Source organism: Pteropus medius, unplaced genomic scaffold (genome assembly GCF_902729225.1).
Source record: "Pteropus medius unplaced genomic scaffold, Ma_sr-lr_union100, whole genome shotgun sequence".
Taxonomy (NCBI): domain Eukaryota; kingdom Metazoa; phylum Chordata; class Mammalia; order Chiroptera; family Pteropodidae; genus Pteropus; species Pteropus medius.
This window is the reverse complement of record NW_024347791.1, coordinates 22,654,972-22,665,622: the sequence shown is the minus strand read 5'-3', so window position 1 is coordinate 22,665,622 and position 10,651 is coordinate 22,654,972.

Below are 10,651 nucleotides of genomic sequence, written 5' to 3'. Positions count from 1 at the left end.
GACTCTAAAATATTCCCAGTCTGTTTAACCTTCACCTCTCCCCAAGCCCTTGGAAGGCACTGATATTTTTACTGTCTGTTTAGTTTTACTTTCTCCAGAATGTTATGTAAATGGAATCATACATTATGTAGCCTTTTCAGAATGTCTTCTGTCACTTAGCAGTATATGTTTAAAATTCATCCATGGTTTTGTATGGCTTAATACTTAATATTTTATCACTAAATAACAGTTCATAGTAAGTATATACCACAGATTGTTCATCTATTCATCTATTGAAGATTTTTTTTTTGCCTAATCCAGACCATGAATATGTTTTCCTATATTTTCTTATAGAAGTTTAAAACTCTACGATTTCAAAAAATTTTATATAATACATTTTGTTTTAATTTTTGTACAAGGCCTGAGAATGAGGTCAGAGTTTTTGTGTGTTTGTCTTATTTTATTTTTTTTGTTTTACATATTAATGTTCAAATTGTAACACCATTTGTTGAAAAGACTATTCTTTATTTCATTGCACCTTTGTCAAAAATCAGCTAACTATATTGTGTGAGTTTATTTTTGGAACCTATTTTTTTTCATTGATCTATGTTTCTATCCTTTCATAAATAATAAGTCTTAAATTTTGTTGTTTTGTAATAAATCTTAAAATCAGGAAGTATGATTCCTCCACCTGTATTCTTATTTTTCGAAACTATTTTGGCTATTCTAGTTCCTTTGCCTTTGTGTGTAAATTTGAATCATCTTGTCTATATCTACAAAAAATGCTGCTGGCATTTTTTATTAGTAGTAGTAAGCAGACATCCTCACCTTGTTGCTGAGGATATCTTAACTGTTTCAGCTTTTTTCACATTTATGAATAAACCTGCTATAAACATTAAGAGGTTTAGTATGCACCAGAATTAAATCAATAGCCATTGCCACCTAGCCTTTCTTTGTTACCTCTCAAGCTTTCACTACTTTTTCTGAATTTTACATATCATTCTCACATAGTCTCTCAGGGCTGCTAACTTATGTGCCCCAAATTTTATTTATTTGTCTGTTTGTTTATTTGTATGTTTGTTTGTTTACACACACACACACACTTTGTATATTTTTATCATTATCACACAAAGTAGTTAATCCAGGATCCAATATTTGATGATTTAACATTATTTTTCTAAAGTAAAATTTACTGCTGAGTTTCATTCCAGGTACATAAAAATGATATTAAATGTTTTCATCAAAATCATATAAAGACCTCATCATTATTTTTATTATATCATACAGAGACTATTTCATGTTAAACTAACACATCTGTTTTGTCGATTTCCATGTATAGTTAATTTTATTTTCCTGATGCAATATTTTTTCCCAAATATTATCTATTTATTTATGAAGTGTAATTAGATTTCTTTCACTCCCTACTAGTTTCAATCCTTTTTCATTTAGTTATGATTAAAATATTCAATAAAATGAGTATAGAAGCACCTCAATATAATAAAGGCCACATATGACAAAACCTCACCTAATATAATAATGGTGAAAAACTGAATGCTTTTTCTCTAAGTTCAGGAACAAGACAAGGCAGCCTACTTTCACCATTGTTATTCAATATACCACAGGAAGTCCTAGCCAGAGCAATCAGGTAAGAGAAAGAAATAAAAGGCAACCAAATTGGGAAAGAAGAATTCAATCATCACTTTTTGCAGATAATATGATTCTCTATATAGAAAACACTACAGGCCCTGGGCAAGGGACTATTAGAAACAATCAGCAAATACAGTAAAGTTGCAGGATACAAAATCGATGTACAAAAATCCATTCTTTTCTATATATTAACAATGGAATTTCTTAAAAAAACAACTCCATTTGCAATTGTAACAAAAATAATGACATACATAGAAATAAAGTTAAAAGTTAAAAGATGTGAAGGATATACACACTGAAACTATAAGACATTATTAAAGTAAATTGAAGAAAGTGCAAATAAATGGAAAGATATTCTGTGTTCATAGATTAGAAAAATCAATGTAGTTAAAATGTCCATACCCAAAGCAATATTCAGATTTAATGTAATCCCCATCAAAATCCCAATGGCAATTTTTATAGAAATAGAACAAACAAAAAAAAATCATCAAATTTGTATGACACTACAAAAGCCCCTGAATAGCCAAAGCAATCCTAAGGGGTGGGGAGGGCGGGGAGATGGACGTATCACACTCCCTGACTTCAATTATACTACAAAACAACAATAATCAAAACAGTATGGTATTGGCAGAAAAATAGACACCGAGACCAATGAAACAGAATTGAGAGCCCATAAATAAACCCACATATATATATATGGGCAAATAATTTTCTACAAACAAGCCAAAAACATGTAAAGGAAAAAAATAAATCCTTTTCAATAAATGGTGCTGGAAAAATTGGAAACCCTCATGCAAAAGAATGAAACTAAACTGCTATTTGTCACCATCTTCAAACATTAACTCAAAACAGATCAAAGACCAAAATATAAGATCTGAAACAATAAAATGCATAAAAGAAAACAGGTACTAAACTTATGGGCCTTGGTTTTAGAGAAGACTTTATGAATTTGACCCCAAAGTCAAGAGAAGTAAAAGCAAAAATAGAATGGGACTACATCAAACTAAAAAGCTACTGCACAGCAAAAGAAATCATCAGTGAAAGAGAGAGTAACCATTTGAATGGAAGAAGATATTTGTAAACAATGCCTCTGATAAGGGCCTAATGTCCAAAATACATTAAAAAAAAATACAAAAAAATACAAAAAAAAACCTCGTACAACTCAACAACAAAAATCAAACAATCCAATTTAAAGAATGGACAGAGGATTTGAACAGACATTCTCCCAAGAAGACATACAAATGGTCAACAGATATATATATATATATATATATATATATGCATACACACACACACACACACACACATACACACACACATATATAAATATATATATATACATACACACATACTAATATGGATGTGTACATGTAGTATGGATACATGTTGCAAAGCTATAGAAACATAAACAAACATACCAATTAGTTGTTTATTTTCAAATTGTATTATGTGCAACCACAAAGAACAAAATGTTTAATAACATTAAACTGAGTAAATTTGATATTAAAGAAGGGAAGCAAATAAAGGAATTTCTTTTGCGAAATACATAGAAACCAAGCAAGGAAATAAATTATTTAATTTTATTTGTGGATGCAATGCAAATAATCATTAAATTATGACTTGGTTAAATTAACGTTTAATTTATATTTAACTGAAATAAAGTAGATTTGGTAAATTTAAGAAATAAAGTATGTTGCCTTTCCCATTTGTTCTCATTCTCAATATAAGTAGTACTTGCTAAGCAATGCTTTACAAATTGTGAAGTATACAAGGAGACTGTATTCAGACTCATCACTTTGAAAGGACATGCCATATTAAAAAATGGTGAGGACTTAATTTCATCTCAAATATATAAGCATAGGGAAAAAGTTTATAAAATATTAACATTTTGGAGATCATGAAAAAATGATGAAAAAATCACTAAATTAGTTTGTTATTAGTTAGTTAATTTTTTAACTGTATAACTGCTATTTACTATTCCTAAAAGAAAATAGGATTTTTGATAACCACAGATAGTAAAATATGTTTGTAATAGACCATTTTATCTGTGAATTTATCCTATAAATTGATAATTTTCAACTTTGGCTTGAGACTGAAATCACCTAAGGAGCTTTTAAAAATACTTGTACGTGGGTCCCATTTCCAGAATTTTTGACATATTTAGTTTGAGATGTGATGTGACCATGGGATTTTAAAAGTTCTCCAAAATATTTCAAAGTATATCCAGAGTTGAGAATTATTGCTATAAACAAACTTTGTGTTTTCAACAACAATTTATGATGAATGAATTTATATATTTAGCTAAAAGCATTAGGCTGCTTGGTACTTTTCCATGCAGCGTCCTCAAAATTAAAATGCTTGTAGTAAATTATATTTTAAGTATTATATCTTATTCTCTTTTTAATTTTTAAAAGAATATAAGAAAGCATGTATGTTATTACAATAATGTCTTAGACTTTATTCAGTCTTTAGTTATTTAATTTAAATAGTTCTTTTTGATATTATGAATTGAAAAATCAGCTTCTTTACCCAGGGGAAGTACATACAATTGTTTTGGAAAATATATAAGGACGTTAAAAATCTCTATTTGCACTGTATATAATACATACATAGAATATATAATAAGATAAACATTTGTATACAATCAGCATATAGATTTATAATCTATAAGGCAGGGGTCCCCAACCCTCAGTTAGGAACTGGGCCACACAGTGAAGTGAGAGGCTGGCGAGTGAGTAAAATCGCTCCCCAGCACCAGCATCACCACCTCAGCTCTACCTCAGATCATCAGACGTTAGATTCTCATAGCAGCATAGGTCCTTGGTGCCAAAAAAGTTGGGGACCGCTGCTATAGGGTACACAATCTGTATTTGCACTGGTAAAAGGTATACAAAACCCCTTATATCGATACTTAAGGCCACATAAGATCTGAACACTTTTAATCTATTAATCTCGTTACTCAACTTCAGAAGTTATAATCCTGTTCCTAAGTGATGATCATTATTTTCCGAATGCCCATGCTTTCATTGCCTCTGTGTAGAGTATTTCCTCTGCCTGAATCTGAGTTCATTGTCTCATCCTTTGGTAGTCCATCCATATTTTAAAAATATTTTCAAAAGATTCTCTTTCAAGAATTTTCCCTGAATCGTCATAGAAATCTTCATCTTGCTTTGGAAATGATAACATTTAAAAAATTTTCTAATAGGTGCCTATCATTTTCTACCTTGTATCATAATTTTATTGTTATGTACTACATAAACTCAAAGTTTTTAAAATAAACCATAAACTAGTTTAACTTATTTTACCTAATTTTTCAAGCACTTTCTACCTTCACTCAGCAGGTACTTATGTCATGATTTCAAGTGGTAAATAACATCAAAATTTCCAGTGTAGAAAATGACTTGTTAAGTCTTTTTACAAAAACAAAAGTCCCACTCTACAAGGGGCTATTAAGTAAATATTTAAGGCTCTACGCAGAATTATATCAATTTACCTTCATATATTAAGGCAATACAGGCATACCTCAGAGATATTGCCGTTCAGTTTCCAACCACAGCAATAAAGCAAGTCATAATCTTTTCCTGGTGGAAGGTTTTGACTTCAATTTGTGAAAAGCACAACATCTGTGAAGTGCGATAAAGCCGGGTGCAATAAAATGAGATATGCCTGTAATTAGAGATTCTATTGCCACTGAATAATCCTGAATCCAATGACTTCATTATAAAACATAAATTTTAAATATGGCAGCAAGAATAATACATAAAGTTCTTTTAATAGGCACACAGTTCCAAGGTGTGAAAAATATGTAGACAAGCACTTCACATCACTTTATGGAATTGCGAAGATATAAACATTTGATCAATTTATTAAAAAATCTCTATATCCTTACATTAATTTTGTGAGTCATCCAAGCTTTCTCAGCATTTTTCAGTGTTTACTTGAAACTATTTCTCATGACAATCTTAGACTTTTTTCATTGACTAGAATAATTTTTATTGCCATTTGCTTTCTGTAGCATTGAAGTTCAAAGAGGATTTTTAATTAAGCCAGTTAAAGTTTACTATGTGACTCCTTTTGAGCAAATCACAAAACTTTCACCTTGTTTACAGTCATTTTGAGTTTGAGTAATTCCACATATATTCCAGTCTCCATAGAAATTTAAGTAGTTCCAATGGTCTTAATTGTAATTTTTTTCTCTGCTTTTTGTTATTTATTTTATGTTTCTTTTTGATAAGTATTTCAATAATTTTATAATCTATTTTCTCATTTCATCTGCTTCCAAAAGGTTTTCTAACATTATCAACTTATATCTAAGCTGAAACTCTTAAGACATGTATATAAACATACAATTGTTCTTTAATACATAAGAATGCCAATTTATCATGGTAACTTTGTCACATGAAATGAATATTTGTAGCCCAGTGATATTTAACATGGCAGAATTTCTTAATAAAATAAAATTTTTATAAAACCATAGAAAAATGTATTTTTCTTTTAAAAAGTAGCATACAGGGGTGGCTCCATAGTGTAGTGGTTAGCACATCTGCTTTACATACAGAAGGTCCTGGGTTCTCACCCCAGGTGGAGCCACGAACCATACCCCGGGTGTGGTAGGCCCCCCGGGTATGCCAGGCCCCATGGGCTCTCTGCAAGAGCGTGGGAGGAGATGCCCCGCCTTCAGAGATCCAGTCCTTAAGGGAAATGGCAACATCCAAAGGTCAAAGGTGGAAGGGGAGTGGGGAGAATTAGAGGGAAACAAAAATAAATAAAAAGTAGTATACAGTCCAAAAATCTATTTGATGGGGGTGGGGGGTGGGTATTTTTTCTGTTGCTAACCTTGAAATTATTACTCACCTCAAAACTACATTGTAATAGAAGAAAGCAGCTTAAAAATAATTTCTGTGGGTAAGAAAGCAACAATTCCATGCCTTTAAAAAGATCTCATTTCTGGAATAATAAGTAATAGAAAGCAGGTATTTAGCAGGGAGTATGTATGAAAGCAATTTAATCACAAGAATTGGGTATTTTAAAATGCAAAATGTAAGAAATTTTTTGCCTAGGAATTGATTCTGTTTGAGAAATTAGTATGAGAAATCAGATTTTCATAATGATTCTGCTTCATAAAAATCATCTTAGTATTAAAAAAAATACAGCAAAATTAACCAGGATCTTGTCAAGACAAGCAGAAAAATCAATACAAGATAAGCAGAACTCAGATCTATAACTTAAATTATGGTTTTAGAAATTTTGCCGAGAATATGAAACCCTCAAAAAATTACAGGCAAAATACTGTAAGGTATTATTTTGCTTTACAGAGAGTGTTTTCAATCAGGTTTATTCTACGTGTGTAAATTATGAACTGATGTTTCTTTCAGTTGTATTAATTCAAAGAATTTTAAGCAAAGTTGAAACTTATTATCTTATGTAATTGAAACCTCTAGGGCAAAAGTAATTTTGGACATAGGTGGATACAGAGATTTAAACAATATCATAAGTTTTCCCCTCTTCTATCTCTCAGATAAACTCATTCCATGCATATGGCCTGTCGTAGTCTAAATTCTCATTTTATTTCTTTCAAATAACAGCTCCATAATGTAGGACTCTTTCTTGAAATCTGTCGGCTACTCAGAGATAACTCTGGTTTGATTAGCTTAGGCCATATTGAACCAATCACTGTGGTAAAAAGGAAAGAGTGCTTTGTTTATGTGTTACCCATGCAGTGGGAGTAATTCTTGTCAGAAGAAAAGAGGTTTTAGGTAAGCACCAAAATTAAATAAACAAAACAAATAATAGATGTCTATTATAGACTTAACCTTCCTATTTCTCTGACCATTAGTTAGAACATTCCATAGGTTTTTATTAACACTGACTAAATAAAAAATATTTTCTTAACACAATTTCTATATAAATGGTTTGTATTTTTTCATATTGACTCAATTCAAAGAAACAATTCCTCTAGTCTCAATTCAAGTCAATGATTATATATGAATTATAACAGAGTAATATAGATTCATTTTAAAAGCACGTTTTAACTTTTATCTTTATTTATACTTTACCACATTCTTCTGTTGCTAAACAAAATGTTTTCTTTTCACTTCAGGCCAATTTTTATATCATTATAGATTTCTAGCATTTTCTCTCCTTGTTTTTGTTCCATGTATTAGCTAATACTAAAATCTTTCATTTGTAGGGTATGTATGAAAGATTACAAACATCTCCCTGGGACTCATGCCCAATTAGTTGATAATTAAAGGCTCAACTATATAATCTTTAGGCATACATTTGCTAAAATCATCTGGTAACAATTTTTTTCTTCAATGTTCTGCAGTGTGTACTGCTTTCACTATGCAGACTTATGACTTTCACTCCTCCAGAGATACATAAAAAATTACAATATGAAGATTTGGAGCATTTTTGTTTTCACCATTATTCCAAGTTCTATATTTGGTTGGTTCAATTGCCAAAAGAATGTGAGACATAATTCTCCAAAATTGTTTTGATAGACAACTACTTTACCCAATAACTGGATTTTTTCAAATATTCTATAAAAGTAATATTGTCTTAATTATGTGCAGATCCTTGCAGTTGATAACAATTTGATGTGTTAGAGTAAACCACACAGAGAAATGGTTTAAAGGTAAACACTAAAGTCATACTATTGGGGTCAAATCCTAACCTATACACTAGTAATGTAGCACATAAGTGTTATTATTTTTATCATTAAAGTTAATAGTTTAACCTATCATAAAAATTTAGTTGATCTTAAATAATTAAAAAATAAAATTAACCAACAAGTTTCAAGTAAAGTTGAAATAAAAAACAGTTTTTGAAAAATATTTTAATAATACAATAATGTCAACACTTACCTAAAACATATTATCCTCAGGATTTTTAAAAATATATGTTTAAGATATCTCAAAAAAATCTAGAAAGATTACATGTATTTACAAAAGATTTTGACTATGTTTTTCTAAGAGATTTTATAAACTTCTTTTAAGATTGTCATTGTCTTAATGTGACATTTCAGTGACTTGATTTTGAAAACTGAAATAAGTATGCCTTTAGTTGGCTGAAGATTTATTTCTTCTCTTGGCACATCCTATTACAGCTCATCATTTCCAACATAAATGAAATTAAATTATCTGTCCTAATGATTTATATAAGACCTGAACAGTAGATTTAATTTCTAAACAAATAAGAATATTCTATCATTTTTAATGTATTTTGATGGTTTCAATATAGAAGTACAAAATATAAAATGACTAATTTGTTTTGGGCAAGAGTCTGATCTATTGAAACTTTTTTATGTTTTCTATTAAAATCAATCCAAATCTTTAATTGCACACATATTAGCACAGTATATTCTCATATTCTATGCGTCCATAAACATAATGCTTTCCAAAATATGTTTATACATGTATATATTGATGTGTGTATGCATTAATAGGCATAGCTACAAAAATATTACCAGTACTTAGAACAATTTCTCAATAAACTATAAACATGAAACCTGACAACATAGAGTAATCAAAAATCTGGATATATACCTAAAGGAAGTAAAATTACTATCTTAAAGAGATATCTGAACTCTCATATTCATTACAGCATTATTCACAATAACCAAGATATGAAAATAATCTACATATTCATTGATGAATGAATGGAGAAAGAAAATTTAATCTTTCATATATATATTTCATATTTTCACACACACACACACACACACACACACACACACACACACACACACATATATAATCTGTAATGAAATATCATTTGGCTTTAAAAAAGGAAATCCTGCCATTTGTGACAGACCAGAGAAAATGGAGGATATTGTGCCAAATGAAATAAGCCAGACACAAAGGGGAAAAAAAAGTTGAACTTATAATAACAGAACAGAGAGTAGAATGGTGATTATAAGAGAATGAGATATGGGGGGAAAAAGGAGCTAAAAAAGAGGAAAATCATGGTTGCCAGGATCGGGGTTATTGTTTAGTGGCTGCAGAATTTTATTTTGCAAGATGAAATTTGAGGAAGAATGGTGGTGGTTGTACAGCAATATTAGTCTGTATAATAACACTGACCTGAACACAGAAATGGTTAAGATAGTAAATTTTGTTATGTGTATTTTACTATAATAAAAAGTATTGCAAAAAAATCTTTATGATGTTGTAAATAAAAATTACTTTTAGGGAAAAATTATTAAGTAGCTGTGTTTCTAAAATAAGCTCTCTATACCTGTCAGGCTTTCTCCTCCAAGAGTTAAAAAAAGAGTTGGCTAAATTTAAGAGTTTTATAAAATAGTTTTTCTTTCACAGAAAGTAATTGTTACACAAGAATAAAACTGACATTTGAAAAATTATGATTGTCTTTCTTCACTGTGCAGTCTTTCTTTTAGAGTGTAGTTATTACTGAAAATGTATGTTTCTAAGAATAAAGTCAGAATAACATTTTACACTGCAGATTTATTTATTCATTGTTACTCAGACACAATGCTATGGATTTACTGTTGTTGATGAATGTTTTTGCCATGTGTGTTAAATTTAGTGACAAATAAAAGGATACTTAGACAACAAGGAGTGAAAATGGGTAGCAGTAGAAAATAGCTTCTAATTTTGCCTTGTAATCATTCCTGACATAATAACAGTAAATTATTAAACTAAAATAAGAAAAACATCTTTATTAAGCAGATACCACCTGGTATAGGGAGTATACAACAGTGTCTAGCATGTTTTGAATATCTTAGAAAATGCATAACAGTGATATATAATATTACATGATATTTGGCCTAAGTAATTAAAAATCAAAACCACAACTACTACCACAAAAGGCTATCAAATACTGTTGTATGAAAAGTTTTATGATGTGAGGTAAGGGAGAGGAAAATTTCTAGCCTATTCAAAGCAGATATTGACTCTTCTTTCTTAAAAAAAATAAATGGATATTCTGTCCTACAGCTTCCTGATATCTTCTGATCTCATAATGATGACACAACACACAAACAAATAAAAAGATGGATCAGTAT